Here is a 16,722-nt window from a genome sequence, read left to right as displayed (position 1 = left end):
CCCCCCCGTGGGTCCCCCCACCCCCGATCACCACCAAAATTTAATCATTTCTTCCTTATCCCATTTCCAACAAACCCTGAAAATTTCAACAAAATCTGTCCATAACTTTTTGAGTTATGTTGCACACTAACGGACAGACAAACAAACAGACAAACAAAAAAACCCTGGCAAAAACATAACCTCCTTGGCAGAGGTAACTACACCATGGTCGGTCGGGGAGATTCAGTCTTTGGTGGCCGATGTAGAAATTCAGACGAGACAACTCACAACGAGCGAGTTGATCAGCAACTCTCTGAGCAGACGACACGGAAGTAACACACCGCGTCGCTATGACATCCAGGTACTGTAAAGTTGGTAGTATCTTCTAATGGAAACGGTCTCCAGGAATACCGAGTCGAGCCATGCCGAGCCAAGCTGGTTCCACGTAGTGGAAACGCGGCATTACACAGCAGACCTGTGTTCCGGAATCAAAGGGGGGGTGACACAGCGCAGCATATAGTCTGACATATAACTTGTGCGTCGGAAATACCCCAAGCATAGCGGTGTTGCTAACCACTCCAGAGTCTTTCACCATTCCACAAATGTTAGCATGGATAGAGTCCTCCGCCCTAAGTGACAACAGCTCACAGATCTCAGCGTCTCCCCAGTTCGGCATCTTTCTGGTCGCGTTGATATGTTTGTTTACTGTACACGGCCCACGCTCATTTTTAAATCCCCCCACTGCAGGGGTCACACATGCTATACATCTTCAAAATGACAACTTGGCTGCGGAATGAGAGGTGTTCCTTTTACATCGCGTTTCAGAATCATGATTCCACCTTTGTCAGGGTTTTGTTACTACCTCCAGAGGCGTTACACAGCCGCGATAAAAGTGGGACCAAATGATCCCACCATTTCGTTTACACAGACGTCGTTCCGGAATGAAGGCGAAATATCCCCGTAACAGAAGTGCTGTGAAAAAGTGGCTCATGATAAACTTGACCAAAAACCATGTGCATCACAATCTCTGTAGCAACAGGTAGGAGTCGTCTTGCAACAATGTCTGAAAAAGTTTTCAAGAAGGCTCTACTCTGATAAATCGACCATAGATTTCTAGTCTAAATAACTATATATTGCTTGAAGAAGTCTTAACACTATGTTTTTCAATGTTTTGAAATTTCTGAAAGTTCACCACACCACTGTTAAATCACCCGTAACAACAGTGAATGACATTCCAATCAGTAGGATGACAAGGGAGTACTATGACTAATATGCTAACATGCTAATAGTAGTAGTCAAAACACTGTGCAGGATTTTTTAGTTTGTGAATTACCTGATATTTCTGGGTAAATTTTACAGTATACAAGGTCTGGGCACTTCACTTTGCATAAATATCCCATAATGCAATGCAGGGCAGTAGCTGGTAGTCACTAGTTTTACACAGATGCCCGAGGTGAGTTATGTAACCTTGTCCAGTTACCAAGGTCACATATCCCCTAGCAAGATTTAAGGAAGTGACATGTATCCACACCTCGAGTAGTTTCTACTGTTTATATAAAAGTATACAGAATGTTAGTGGAGGTATTATGTATGTAGAACATTGGATGGGATTTTGAACCAATTCTGTTCGTGCAGTGCAAATGCATGAGCAAAGTCAAGTTAACGTTAAAGCAAAATGAGCTGGCACTGTTATGGAAAACAGGACTGGACCCAAATGTCAGGGGGACATCCGGTTTTCAATCCAATACTAATAATCAAACAGTCCTGTAGAAGTCATCCCTAGGCAATCTTTGTTAAACTGCCTTAAAAATTAAACAGGAGTGCAGCATCCTGTCATAAACAACCTATCTTTAAAATTGGACATTAGTGTAACACTTATTTGGCTCTGTTACATTGCTCTATCATCTGTTTTATTGTTTTTATTATTTCCGTTATCATATTCGGTGTTATTTAAATCTATATTTGGTTGCTGAAGCCATGACACTGTGAGTGACTATTGCACTGCAGTACTGGGACAATCACAAGCCTGCAGATACTCAAGGACAGTATGAATATGGAGATGTGTGAAAGAGTCTAAACTATTCACTGTCAATAATTGGAAAAGCACCAGAGAAATGATAGTTATTCATGCCAGTCATAACGGAAATGCAGCACAAGCACATGTTAAGGTCTACTGTATATGTTTACACTATTTCTATCTATATATATGAAACTAAACCAGTGTTTTCCAACCTTGGGGTCGGGACCCCATGTGGGGTTGCCTGGAATTCAAATGAGGTCGCCTGAAATTTCTAGTAATTGATAAAAAAACAAAAAACAAAAAAACAAAACCTTACATATTAAAAACATATGGTGAGTTGAGAGACAACCCCAATCCATAAAAGACATGACAAACTGTGAAGCTGAAACTGAAGCACTGTGGTACTGTTTATCTGTCAAATGCTCATTGTGGTCAGTTTCAGATGCTGCAGCTCTTTCATAATTCATAGTTTGAGTTATTGTTTGTTCAGTATTAATTGTCAGCCTTGTAAATCCAAGCTGGACTGACTGTACATATCCTGACCAAGGAAAATAAAATTCTCACTTTGTGCAGTAATCTACACCTGGCTTTTCTGCCTCCGTCCATAATAATATACATTATGTAGACTAAATGTCGTCTAAAATTAATGTTTATTTGCAACATCAAAAACAAAAACATTAATTTTAGCAAAAAAAAAAAAAAAAAAAGTCTCCATTTTGAATGTCTGGGGTCGCCAATTTGTGATATTAAAAGGGGGTCACAAGCCTAAAAAGGTTGGGAACCACTGCACTAAACCCTCCTACATGGTGTCAAATGAGCTCATTCTCTTTAATGTCGTATCATCTGTTAATAGTGTTTCTTGGTGACAGTCTGCTTAGATACTCCTTGTAACCCTGTTGAATTGTATAACATTCTATTTGCTTTCTACTTTTGTGACAATCAATAATGGATTTCACATCTGATACTTTGTCCACACAAAGGTTCAGATATATTTCATTGAACACTGATGTATTTCTCATTATTAACTTGTTGCGATAAATGCTGGTGATGAGGTTTGTGATGTCAGTGTCTCAGACGGATGCAGAGCAAGTGTCACTTATTATTAGTACCTTCAGTGTAACACCAGTGGCTTTGCACTGTAAATATAAAAGAGTTCTAAGGGTCTTATATCATTTGGTTTGTTTTTCTGTTGTTTTTACTTTAGGCTATTATTTCAGTTATATTGTATTTTTAATTCTTTTTTTTTTTTCTTTCTTCTTGTGTATTGTTTATTTCTGGGGAGGTATTTACATAAGCCTCTTTTGGCTTCCGTCCTCTCCTGCACAACAGCATTACTTGCATGAAAATTTATTTATTTCTTTATTTCTTTATTTTATTTTTCTCTTCCTGTCTATGATGTGCAAATAAATAAAATCAAAATCAAATATGTTACAAACCAAACATTAATGCCATATACCATAAAAATGTGAAATATGGAAATCACATGATGAATTATAGAATAACCTCCTACTACAAAACTTCTAATTTCCTTCAGTTTTGCATCAACTTTATCACTAAAAACATTACTGTTTATACTCAAACATAAGAGCAGTGTTAGTGTTTTCATGTATCTAAGGGATTACTTCAAAAAAAAATTTAAAGGAAGCCCGTTTCAAAGATTCCCTCCAGTCAGAATATTTTACTTTGAATAAAAAACTGATTCTGATATGGTTTTTTCTACAGAAAAATTCAATTAGCTAATTAAAACTACTGAAGTAACCTCAACTACATCCCCCTTTTCTTAAAAATACCAATAAAACAATATAATAATAATAATACTGTAGTCAATATTCATTGCTTTTCATTGCAATGTAAAAGTTGCAGTTGACTCAAAGCCAAGAGTGATATTATGGATATTTTTTGTAAATACTTAAACTAAGAAATAGTTGGGACAGTATAATATAAATGTAAATACAAAGTTAAATTTAAATAAAAAAAACAAATCCAGGACTGTTAAAATTTACTTTGGCATTTTAGACAGCATGAACACCAAATATTTCTCTTTTTTTTATCTGGTTAGCTTCATTTCACCTGTAATACATATCCATTTGTGCCACTCAGGCTGTACACATTCAAGAAAAGAAAAAAAATGGCAACAGGTACAATAATGAAATAACACTGTGATGTATGAACAAGAGTGAAAAGGTACTTGTAATTGTGATTTCATTCAAAAGCAGCATCCAGGAAATGTCTAGTGCCTCAGGAGTATCCATACGCCAATCACCAGTTTGTCAAAGAAAGATGGGCAGATATTTGGATATTTGACCCTAACAATGTGATGCATAATGCAATTAAAAGACTCAGTATGCAAAGACAGTTACCAAATGCTATGGAGCAACAATGAACAGATGTAACCAGCAACAAGACCAGAATCCAGGATCCGTCGTGTCCTGAGGTTGGATCAGTGTCCTTGGCAAAAGTCATTTGCACTTCTGTGATGCATTAAAGCTGAAAAGCCAGTGTGTATTTCAACAAAACAACACAAAACTACATTCTGCACACATTACAGAGGGTGATGTGGTCTTGGAGAATGTGTGACGCACCTTGAAACATAAAATGTATTTCAGGAAGAATAAAAGTTCACCTGAAACATTTCATCATTTGGTGTCTTTGGTCCCTGAATGTCTTTTAAGTGTTGTGAAATAAATGGGAACATTACAGAGTAGGAAATGCTTCACTGTTAAAAGAATGTTTCTTGAATTTGAGTAAGGGCGAGTGTGACAGATGGATGTTAAATAAAGTTGACCAGACGACAGGTCAGTGTATCTTTACCTCTGCCAGGAGGTATTGTGATCACTTTGCTTTGTGTGCGTGCGTGCATGTGTTTGTTTGTTAGCAAGATAACTCAAAAAGTTATGGACGGATTTTCATGACATTTTTAGGAAATGTTGTTACTGGCACAAGGAAGAAATGCTTAAATTTTGGTGCTGATCGGGGGGGGGGGGCAGATCTGTCTTGGCAGAGGTCTGCTCTCTCTGAGTGCCTTTCTTGTTTGGTAATTGGATTTTCTTTTCAGAAACTAAAGGAAAACTAGTGGTTAATTGATTTTTGTTTTAAAACACAATAATTAAAATTGAATTTCAAGGCATTTTTCTTTTTCAGTGTCAAAACAGATAAACTAAATTTAAAAAAACAGATTGATTTTCATTTTCTCTTTCTAATAACAAAAAATAGGACCAATGGCCCTGTAGCTTACCGGCCAAATTAAAAGCTTTGGGAAATGTATCCAGATGCCATTTATTATCACCCAGTTCTGTGTATTTATTATATTACAGAAATAGCCCATGTTTTGATCATATTGCAATCAGATCTGGAAAAAATTCAAATTCCAACTTGATATCATCGATACCGATTTATTGGATCAATCCACTTCCTATCTCTTATAATGGGAAAATTTTTCAAAGTCACACCAAATTCAGAATCAGATCGGGATCAAAATAATTTCAATTCCTTGTGTTGACATCATCATACAGAAGCTGTATACCAAGTTTGAAGTCAATCAGAACTGTAGTTTTGGAGAAGAAGACGATTGAATTTTTTCCCCCGTAAGAGCCCATGTTAAATTTTCCATAAGTTCCTGAATCCAGAAGAAGATCCTGATCAGCATGTGGACATTATGTTTTGGTCATCTCCCCATCAGGGCTGGACTGTAGAAATTTACACTGGATATCATTTATATTTACTGAGTTATTGCATCGATCCACTTCCTATCTTTTATAATGGGGAAATTTTTCAAAGTCGCACCAAATCCAGAATCAGATCTGGATCCAAATAATTTCACTAACTTTTGTTGACAACATCATAAAGAAACTGTATACCAAGTTTGGACGACAGACGATGACAGACAACGATGACGCCGCCGCCACATGATGACTATAGCTTACGGCTTGTCAGCTGGTAAGCTAATAATAAGCTAAAAAGAAAGTTACTACCTGACAGGAATGAAAAAATGGAGTGCACCTCCGCTTCCCACTGTGTGCGTCAAGTGAGAGGAGGGGAGCATCAGAGCTCAGGCAGGGGGAAGTGGGCGGGGCTTTGGAGGGAGGCGGGTTGTTCATGTTCAGATTTTCACTAAGTGCTGTGAGAAATGCCAGATCGGTAGGTACAGCTTTAATGAACACTCAGTACAAAAACATTACTTTGTGTAAATATGCTGGATTTAGCGTGGAAGCTGTTTTCCATCTATAGTCCTCAACATTCAAAGACAGACTAAACATACAAACACGACAATACAATATATAAAACACATAACTATATAAAAGTGTCCATTATACAATACGTTGTTAATACAATAAATACAGTAAAAACTGCCAAGAAGAATAGCTATTGAGGTGGAAATAAAATGCTGATCAGACGTGTTGAGCCGCATTATGTAATAAATTCCCATTATGTAATAAAAGTTCAAAATGTAATAAGAATGTCACGTCATCTTGTAATAAAGCCGCATTATGTAATAAACTGATGCATTTTGTAATAAACTACCTCAATGCATTATGTAGTAAATTTTTTTGCATCATGTAGTAAGTTATTACAATTTCAGAAATTTATCACAAAATGCACTTGACACATTTTTATTTCCAGGAAAATGTAATGTGCTAAATTAATCTTTAGACTGTGTGGTTAAAGTTCTGATTCCATTACCTGTAGCTCCTGTGACTAATTTCTTCTAAATTGCTCTGAAATAATATTAATTTGGATTGTTATTACATATTGAACCATGTTATTACATTTTTTTTTTATAAAAATGTATCAAGTGCATTTTGTAATAAATTTCTCAAATTGTAATAACTTGCTACACAATGTGAAAAAATGTATTATATAATGTGTTGACATAGTTTATTACAAAATGTGTCAGTTTATTACATAATGCGGCTTTATTACAAGATGACGTGACATTCATATTACATTTTGAACTTTTATTACATAATGGGAATTTATTACATAATGCGGCCAACAAGACGTCACAGGTGCTCACAGGTTTGATTAGATTTTAACCATTTTTTTTTAAGCTATTTTTTAAATGTAGAAAAGGTGGAGATTTCTCGAATAGTTGTTGTAAGACTATTCCAGCTCTTACTCAGGGTTTCTGCAGGTATCACAAAATCTAATTTGATGCTTTTTAATGTCACTTTATACAAATTTAATGGCCATGTCCAACTGCAGACACAGTTTTATATATAGTTTTATGATGGTTTACTGTCGACAGGCTTTAACCAGGTTCTGAATAGTTCCTCCTCCAATCACTTCTGCTGAAACTTGCATTTTCCAATTTTTTCGGGCATTTGCTAATATTCCCTCCGCTCTTTCGCCACTACATGAGCACGCTCACAGCGCGCTGCATTCCAAACATGCGGTGTTGCGACTTCACATATCGGGCATAAACAATAGACAATTAAAGGGTTCGGCCTGTCAATCATCAAACTATACTTCCAATCAAAACTATTAAATGTTTATATAATCAAAATAAATCATGAATAACAATGCTTTTTTTTTCCATCAAGTGTATTTAATTTTTTAATGCCTCTGGACATCAAGTTAACTGCTTTTTAATGCCATTTAAGGCCTTCATTTTCACAAAATCTATTTAATGACTTTTAATTAGGGATGCACCGATCCGATACCAGTATTGGGCATCGGCTCCGATACTCAGTGTGTGTACTCGTACTCGTAAAAGTAATCCAATACAAATGCACCGATACCACTTACGGCCGCATGACGTTCACAGTTCAGGGCATCAGGTACGCAGCAGTGGAATAATGTGTGAAGAGTGTGGAGATTTTTCAAAATAAATGATGTCGATAAAACTAATGACGACTGCAAGTAATGTTAAAGATAGACAGATACGGACGCAGCGTTCTGTCCGTCCTCTGCGTACATGCCGTCCGTTTTCCAGGTGCTGGCGGATGAGTACCCAGACAAAGAATACCAGCGGGAACCGTGGAGGTAGAGGGTCTGTTCAAAGAGCGACTGTGTGAGTTAGAGAAAAACTACTGACAGATTTATGACAACTACCCAGGGCTGGGCCGGGGGTACGGAGCAGTGCAGACCACCACCAGCGGAAGTTAGGGATGCACCGATACCGATACGAGTAATACGATACAAATGCACCGATACCACTTACGGCCGTGTGACATTCACAGTTCAGTGCAGCAGGTACGAGGAGGAGGAATAATGGGTGCGGAGTGTGAAGAGTGTGGAGATTTTTCAAAATAAGTGACGGTGATAAAAGTAACGCTGACTGCAAGTAACGTTAAAGACACAGACGGATACGGACACAGCGTTCTGTCCGTCCTCTGCATACATTCCATCTGTTTACCAGGTGCTGGTGGATGTGTAAACAGAATGAGAATACCAGCGGGTGTATGGAGCGGTGCGGATCGCCGCCAATAGAAGTGAAAACAAAACTTATCACTCATTTCTCTTTTCTCTACCTGCTGAAGCGAAACTTTTAAACTTTACCAGTGAAAACGCTGCAATATTAGTATCACATTAGTGTTACCTCTGTCGTCTCCATGTTTGTTATTACTGACTTTCTTCTTCTCAAAAAACTTTACTCTTCTTCATGGTATTTGTCCAGTATGGATAATTCAGAGCAGCGCCCCCTGGTGGATTAATTGAGAAACGCTCATTCCAACACATTAAATGTCAGTAGCAGCACTTTGTTCCAGTCAGACTAATGACAACAACAATAAAGCACATTTACAAAAGGAACTAAGAACTGGAATGGGATTATTAAGTACTCGTATTGGTACTCGGTATCGGCAAGTACTCAAATGTAAGTACTCGTACTGGAAAAAAGTGGTATCGGTGCATCCCTAGCGGAAGTGAAAACGAAACTTATTGCTCACTTATCTTTTCTCTACCTGCTGAAGCTTCGCTTTTAAACCTTACCAGCAAAAACGCTGCAATATTAGTATAACATTAGTGTTACCTCCATGTCTCCATGTTTGTTATTACTGAGTTTCTTCTTCTAAAAAAACTTTACTCTTCTTCGTGGTAATTGTCCAGTATGGTTAATTCAGAGCGGCGCCCCCTGGTGGATTAATTGAGAAACGCTCATTCCAACACATGTCAGTAGCAGCACTTTTTTCCAGTCAGACTAATGACAACGACAATAAAGCACATTTACAAAAGGAACTAAGAACTGGAATGGGATTATTAAGTACTCGTATCGGTACTCAGTATCGGCAAGTACTCAAATGTAAGTACTTGTACTCGGTCTGGAAAAAAGTGGTATCGGTGCATCCCTATTTTTAATGCTTTTTAATGACTCGCAGAAATCCTGACATTGCCTATAACGGAGATTGTGTTATAATCTGCATTTCCATCTTGGGGTTGTAGAAACTGGATGACTGGCAAAATGTAAAATAAAGTAACATGCAGCCTTGTCTTCCTAGTTCAGCCACCTGAGAAGTGAAGAAGGCTAAACAAGTAGGAGAAGGTCAAACAGACCTGCTTGGAAATGCCACTAACGCTTCCTGTCATAAAAACAGCAGGAGGGAGGAAAGATGAGGATAGGCTTAGTGCATATTTTCTCACATCAGAGACTTTCACTGTTCTTGAATATAAAGAGAGAAAAAGTGCCCTGCTACGAAAAAAAGAACGTCACTGTGTTCAGAGAAAATGAGTGGGTTAAGGTGAGGGACAGTGAAGTGTACACAGGAGGGTGAATGATCAATATTTTTTGTAGATTTATGTTATTTGAGATGGAGAGTCAACAGTATAAAAAGCTTCCTGTGAACACTGTCACCCTCAGTCAGTCGGGACCATCCAAAAAGCCAATAAATGTGAAGTGTATTCATTGATAAGCTGTCGCTGAGAGTTACAGATGGGAGTTAATAATGTCTGGAGAAATAAGACAAATGTTTCCATATTATAACCAGCTAGAATAATTAATAGGTTAGTTAATAGAAAAAAAAAAAATCAACTATGGAAACTATTCAGCAGTCATTTTTCCAAGATGTGTGTGGATATTAAAGGTTGTAGACCCTCAAATAAAAGAACCTGATTCTTTTCATGATCTTGTCTAAGAGAAACAGAAAATCATTGGGTGAGTAATAAATAGACGCTACCATATTTAAGCCAGGTCACTAATGACAGCCAGTGTTCAGTCCTCAAATACAAAATAATACAGAAAAACATCTGGTACTTGTCATATTATGTGCTGCTAGTTAACCCTTTATCAGCCAAGTGACTATTTTTGGTCATTTCCACATACTTTACAAGACAGTGAAGCAAAAGTTCTAAAATACTAAAATATTCCTTTTGTTCCTTTCACCTTACATGTATTTTTCTTGTATTTTTATATTTACTTCTTGTATTTATTTATTAATTTATTATTTTTTTTGCCACTTATTGGTAAGGAACCAAATATGATAACTTCATTGACCTTGATTTTCTACACAAAACATTTTTGAAAAATTTCACAAAAGTAATAAAATCTTGTTAGGTCTTCCAATAACACACTAAGGTTGAAATATTGAAATTCAGAGTATTTCTGTGAGTGCCTTATAAAGAGTTAAGCATAATTAACATATTCAACAAGATAATCCAGCTGTGTTCAACATTTGTAGATTTTTCACCTGAAGTGCTATCGTCTGACCTTGGTTACTGCAGGTGTGTGTCCTAGTTCTTCAAATTAGTTTCCATTTGTAGAAAATTACAAGTATATAAGGAAGGCAACACTTATACAATAAAACCCCCATTAAGCAAAGAACAGATTCACGAAGATGTTAGAGGGCTTTATTCTGTAATGGTTAAGGGAGTGTTATGTTTGTGGAAAAGTGCATTGCAGGACTTTTCTCTTTTCTTTCATGTGTATTGTCTAATATTTTAATCAAATTTTATCAAACAACTGACCAAACAAAAAAAAAAATCATTTTAAAGCTTTGATAGTTTACTTTTTTTTTTTCAATTCAAATTTTTATTCAAAACAGTCTCACAACATATTACACAGGACATCATTGATACAAAGCACACTGCTCTGTTTTTTGTGTGGGTTTTTTGTGTTTGTTTGTTTTTTTTAAAGAAAGGTGACATTGCAGTACTTTAAACATTGCAAATATAAGTAGATCAAAGCAAGGTTTCATACTGAATACGACCATTTCTATTCATTAAAGATAAAATTACTAATAAATGCCTTTCTTCACATAAAGGCCTGGTTCCTTCTGCAGCTGAAGTAAATAAAGGCTTCAACCACTATTAAACTAAAATACAGTTCATCCACCTTCCTGGGCTACTGAAAATTGCCACAAAATGAGTCATATTTCTTTCTTTTTTCTCAATAATATTCAATAACTAATTGAAGTTGAAACATGAAAGATTCATTTCTTCCAACTCTAATCATAACCTGTCTTAATCTTTCATGATAAATTCATAAGGACTCTAATGAACATAGTGTCTTTTCCATCTTAAAACCTTAGTTGGTTTTTAATTGCAAAGAAAATGATAACTGTTTCTTGGAAAAATAATTAACTCCCCTCAGTACAACAATGGACCGAAAGACTGAGACAAATGTACATAATTGAAGAAATGACGCCACAATTAAAATTGAAAAATGATATTTTTATGCATAGGTGAACATCTGTATCACGATATCTGTTGAAACGGCACGATATCTTGAGGATTTTCTTTTTCTTTTTTTTTGCGGGGGGGGGGGGGGGGTGTCTATATATTTTTTGTTTTGTTGTTTTTTTGTTTTGCTTTGTTTTTTTGTTTTTTGGGTTTTTTGTTTAATTAACTTTTGTGTTTTTTCTTCTCTTTAGCTTTGACTTGTACAATTCATTTTCTTCCTTTCCTTCTTGGAAATTAACTGGTACAATAAGTAACATTGTTAAATGAGCTTTGTTGTCAAGGAGTGTTCATGATTGTGTGATCAATGTTTGACCTTGATGACCAATAAAATTTGTTTTAAAAAAATAAATAAATAAAAATAAATAAACCTTAGTTCAGTGTTTTTCAACTTTGGGGTCACCTGAAATTTCTAGTAATTGATAACAAATTAAAACTTACTAATAAAAATTTATATTATATAGTCTAAATGTTGCCTAAAATTAACATTTATTTGCAACATATTATAGCAAACTATCACACAATCAAAAACAAATACATTTTAGTAAATAAAATGCCCCTGTTTTGAATGTCTGGGATCGCCAGAAATTTCTAATTTATAAAAAAAAAAAAATTAAAAATTAAAACTTTCCAAAATTTTTTTTACATTATATAGCCTAAATGTTGCCTGAAATTAACATTTATTTGCAACATATTATTGCAAACTATTACATGATCAAAAACAAATTAATTTTAGCAAATAAAATGTCTCCGTTTTGAATGTCTGGGGTCACCTGAAATTTCTAATAATCTATTAGAAAAAATTGAAACTTACTAATAAAAATTTACATTATATAATCTAAATGTTGTCTAAAATTAACATTTCTTTGCAACATATTATAGCAAACTATTACAATATCAAAAACATTAATTTTAGCCAAAAAAAAAAAAGTCTCCGTTTTGAATGTCTGGGGTCACCAGAAATTTGTGATGTTAAAATGGGGTCACGAGCCAAAAAAGGTAGGGAACCACAGTCTTAGTTTGTTGTATTAGTAACAAAAGTGCAGATCTGGGTGATGGATTTTGTACTGATGAACCCTTTGACTTTAAATCTGAGGATGCGAGCATGACAGAGATTAATGCATTCAGCCCACATTCTAAATATGTGTAATTACTTATCCAGTTATTAACAATATTATCATATTCCTTAGGGGTTAATATGTTGACATCTCTGTTGTGCTGTTGTGCCCTGGTGCCAACACAGCTCCACAGCTCCACCTACTCTAATAACAGCAACATGAACTCAGCGACCCGAGCTTGGTGAGTATATTATCTCTGAATGAGGAGCTAGAAAACTGCATTTCAATTTTACTTCTTAAACTGGTGGAAAAAAAGATGAGGGGGGGGGGGGGGATGAAATGGACGCTACAGCTCAGTTTAAGACAACAGCATGAATGTGAAGTGTCTCAATTAGTGATCATACTGTGCAAGTGAAGCACGTGAAAGCAAAACTGGTCCACACAAAGACTGTCTGGGAGTGTCTAGACATGGGTTACACACACTCACATATATACACACACACACACAAACACACACACACACACACACGGCAGCCTGTTGTTTCACACATATGCAATGCTAATGAAGATGGTTGCATATGCTAAATCATTTGGGACTTTTAATTAAAAAAAAATAACAGAAATGCTAGAAAGACAGTAGGGACAGAAAAGGGTTGCATGTGTTCTACTACTACTCGTCCTACAATGAAACAGCAGCTGTGTCTAAATGAAACCCCAGCACGGTGACGCAGCATATTTGCAGCAGCCCTCAAAGGCATATGCAGTGAAGAGAGTACGAGAGAGAGAGGGGCTGGTTGGACGACAAAGACAAAGACAGAAGGAGACGGAGAGAGAGACTCACCTGGTCAGGTCGGGATGTTGTCCGTGGCTCAGATGGGAGGATAACATCCAATACCTAAAAAGAGGGTGAGGGAGGACAAAGGGAAGGAACAGTAATGAAAGGAGAGAGAGAGAGAGAGACAGAAAGAGAGGGAGAGAGATTAGATTTTGGTGCCAGGACGTTGAGTGCAGTGGCAGGTGGCACCTCATTGAACACACACACACACACTCACAAACACACAAACACAAACAGCGTCGATACATCTTAGGGACAGATGAAGCAGGGGGAGTAAAAGCCGAGGCGAGAAAAGCACTAAAAACTAAACTGAAGTTGCAGAGTAAGACTGACAGTAGCTCCCACTCAATTGTGGATCAAAAGGATGAGAATCGCGGTGCAAGAAGACGACAAAGGAAACAAAGATACGAACAGACAGAGAGCAAGAGAAAGCCATGTATCTGTGTGTGTTCAGACCAGGTGAGCACTGTTCGTTCGACAGCAGTACAATAGACTCGGATGTATCTTGGTTTTTTTGGGGGGTTTTTTTCTTCAATGCCGTCGCTTGTTTCTTAGTCGAAAGCCTTGCGAGAGGGTAAACACAACACACCAGGCTGCAGTCCACATTCCTGTGTGTGTCTGGATATATACTACAGGGTGGGGAAGCAAAATTTACAATGAACATTTAGTTGTTTTTTCTCAGCAGGCACTACGTCAATTGTTTCGAAACCAAACATATATTGATGTCATAATCATACCTAACACTATTATCCATACCTTTTCAGAAACTTTTGCCCATATGAGTAATCAGGAAAGCAAACGTCAAAGAGTGTGTGATTTGCTGAATGCACTCGTCACACCAAAGGAGATTTCAAAAATAGTTGGAGTGTCCATAAAGACTGTTTATAATGGAAAGAAGAGAATGACTATGAGCAAAACTATTACGAGAAAGTCTGGAAGTGGAGGAAGCAACAAAAAACGTACCAAAGCTTTTATTAAAGCTCTCAAATCCAAAATCCTAAAGGATCCAACCAAATCCATGAGAAAAATGGCAATTGAACTTGAGGTAGACAACAAGACCGTTAGAAATGCAGTAAAATATGATTTGAAGATTTAAATTCTCATGACTTTCAATAAACTAATTGGTCATACACTGTCTTTCAATCCCTGCCTCAAAATATTGTAAATTTTGCTTCCCCACCCTGTAGTGGGGAGTGATGGAATGTAATACAAAGGCATCTGGGTCAGATTCACCTCTAAATGATGCACCTTTAAAATCTGTGCAAATGAGACCAAAGTATAGGATGTAAATCACAAAGCACATAAAGCACTGCTAAGCAAATAGTGATGTTTGCATGGATGTAAATTGAAAATGTCAAACATTTGGCCCAAAGTCACCAGAGACAGCCCTGGGTTTTGAAGCCAGTGTGGACAGACTGGGGCCTTCCCATGTGGAGATTTCCTCAGATACTCCAGCTTCCTCAAACAGCCTTTCAAGTACTCACCACATACAAGCATTTAACCCCCCACCCCCATCTCCATCTGTCTCACAACATTCTTCTTCTCTTCCTGTCCCCCTCCCACAACCGAATCCACTGAAAAAGTTCCATCACGTGACCACATGTACTGTGTTTATATTGTCTTATGTCTTATATCTGTGCTTTGCATTATCTTGTTCTTCACTGCAAATTTCAAAGAAAAGGGTTCCATGGTAGGACACCAGTTGCAGCGGCCCGATGACCCTAATCATCGATCGAAATCTCGTTTGATGTACTTTGCGCTGTATGTACACTGTGCTGTCAAATGACAATAAAGAAATCTGTAAATCTGTAATCTGAAATTCCTTTTACAGTCTAAGCCAGGGGTCTCAAACTCATTTTCTGTCAGGGGCCACATTCAGCCCGATTTGATCTCCAGTGGGCCGCACCAGTAAAATAATAACATAATAACCTATAAATAATGACAACTCCAAATTTTTGTCTTTGTTTTAGTGAAAAAAAACCAAAACATTAAATTATGAAAATACTTTTATAAACTATCCAAACAAAAAAGATGTGAATTACCTGAAAAAACAAAAATTTCTTTAAAAAAAACAACTTCAATTTTAATAATATTATGCCTCAACTTAATCATATTTGTGCATTATGGATCAGATCTAAAAGGACACTGAACACTTAATAACATGCAGAAAACTGTTAAAATTGTGCTTAATTTTCTTTAAACATTTCAGCTTATTCACAGTTTATTATAAAATGATAGTTTGTTAATGTAAATATTTTCAGAATTTAATGTTATTTTTTGCAGTAAAACAAAAACAAAAATTTCTTTAAAAAAAAAAAAAAAGTGCAATTTTTAACAATATTATGCCTCAACTTAATCATATTTGTGCATTATGGATCAGATCTAAAAAGACACTGAACACTTTCTAACAGGCAGAAAATTGTTAAAATTGTGCTTAATTTTCTTCAAACATTTCAGATTATTCACATTTTATTGTTAAATGATAGTTTGTAAATGTAAATATTTTCAGAATTTAATGTTATTTGTTGCACTAAAACAAAAACAAAAATTTGAAGTTGTCATTATTTATAGTCATGATGTAATATTATTTGTTTCAAATCAAACTGAGAAGAAAATATGCAGTCATTATTTTCTGTAGGTTATTATGCTGTTATTATTTTACTGTACATTATATTGGTTTGTTTGTGGAACCTGAACTAAAATGAGTTCCACAGCCTTGACTGTGGAAGTTTTGCACTTTGCAAATTCATCCAACCTTTGGCGGGCCGCATTTGGCCCCCGGGCCGCATGTTTGAGCCCCGTGGTCTAAGCACATGTACTTTTATACAGTTGCTGAAAAAAATTATTAGACCACCCTTTGTTTTCTTCAATTTCTTGTTCATTTTAATTCCTGGCAGGGGCGCCGCTACCAATTGTGGGCCCCATGAAAGGTACATGTTGTGGACCCTTTCATAAAATTCATTATCTCGTCGATCTGTCGGGGGGGTCCCATACATAACGTCACTTATGCTAGCATGAAAACAAAACTGAATGTTAACATACTTTCAACATGCCACTCCCGACTTCTATTCCTCTGTTCTACAGCGGATCTCACATGAAATTTTCACAACTTCTACCATGTATCCACTGGACCTATCCACTGCTCTATGGGCCCCCCAAAAATGCTGGGCCCCATGAATTTTTTTCAGACATTCAGTTGTACCAGATGCCTGGTACAACTA

General features: G+C 36.5%; 1 protein-coding gene across 1 annotated transcript in view; it reads right to left on the bottom strand.

Moving 5' to 3' along the window:
• Positions 1–16,722, bottom strand: part of map2 (microtubule-associated protein 2) — a 222,421-nt gene that overhangs the window by 143,141 nt on the left and 62,558 nt on the right. Inside the window, exon 2 of the mRNA XM_030125520.1 lies at positions 13,508–13,561. The gene's annotated coding sequence lies outside the window, so the exon portion shown is untranslated. The remainder of the gene's footprint in view (positions 1–13,507; positions 13,562–16,722) is intronic.

This window comes from Sphaeramia orbicularis, chromosome 21 (genome assembly GCF_902148855.1).
Source record: "Sphaeramia orbicularis chromosome 21, fSphaOr1.1, whole genome shotgun sequence".
Classification (NCBI taxonomy): Eukaryota; Metazoa; Chordata; class Actinopteri; order Kurtiformes; family Apogonidae; genus Sphaeramia; species Sphaeramia orbicularis.
The sequence above is the reverse complement of the archived record's forward strand: the minus strand, read 5'-3'. Positions and strand labels throughout refer to the sequence as shown.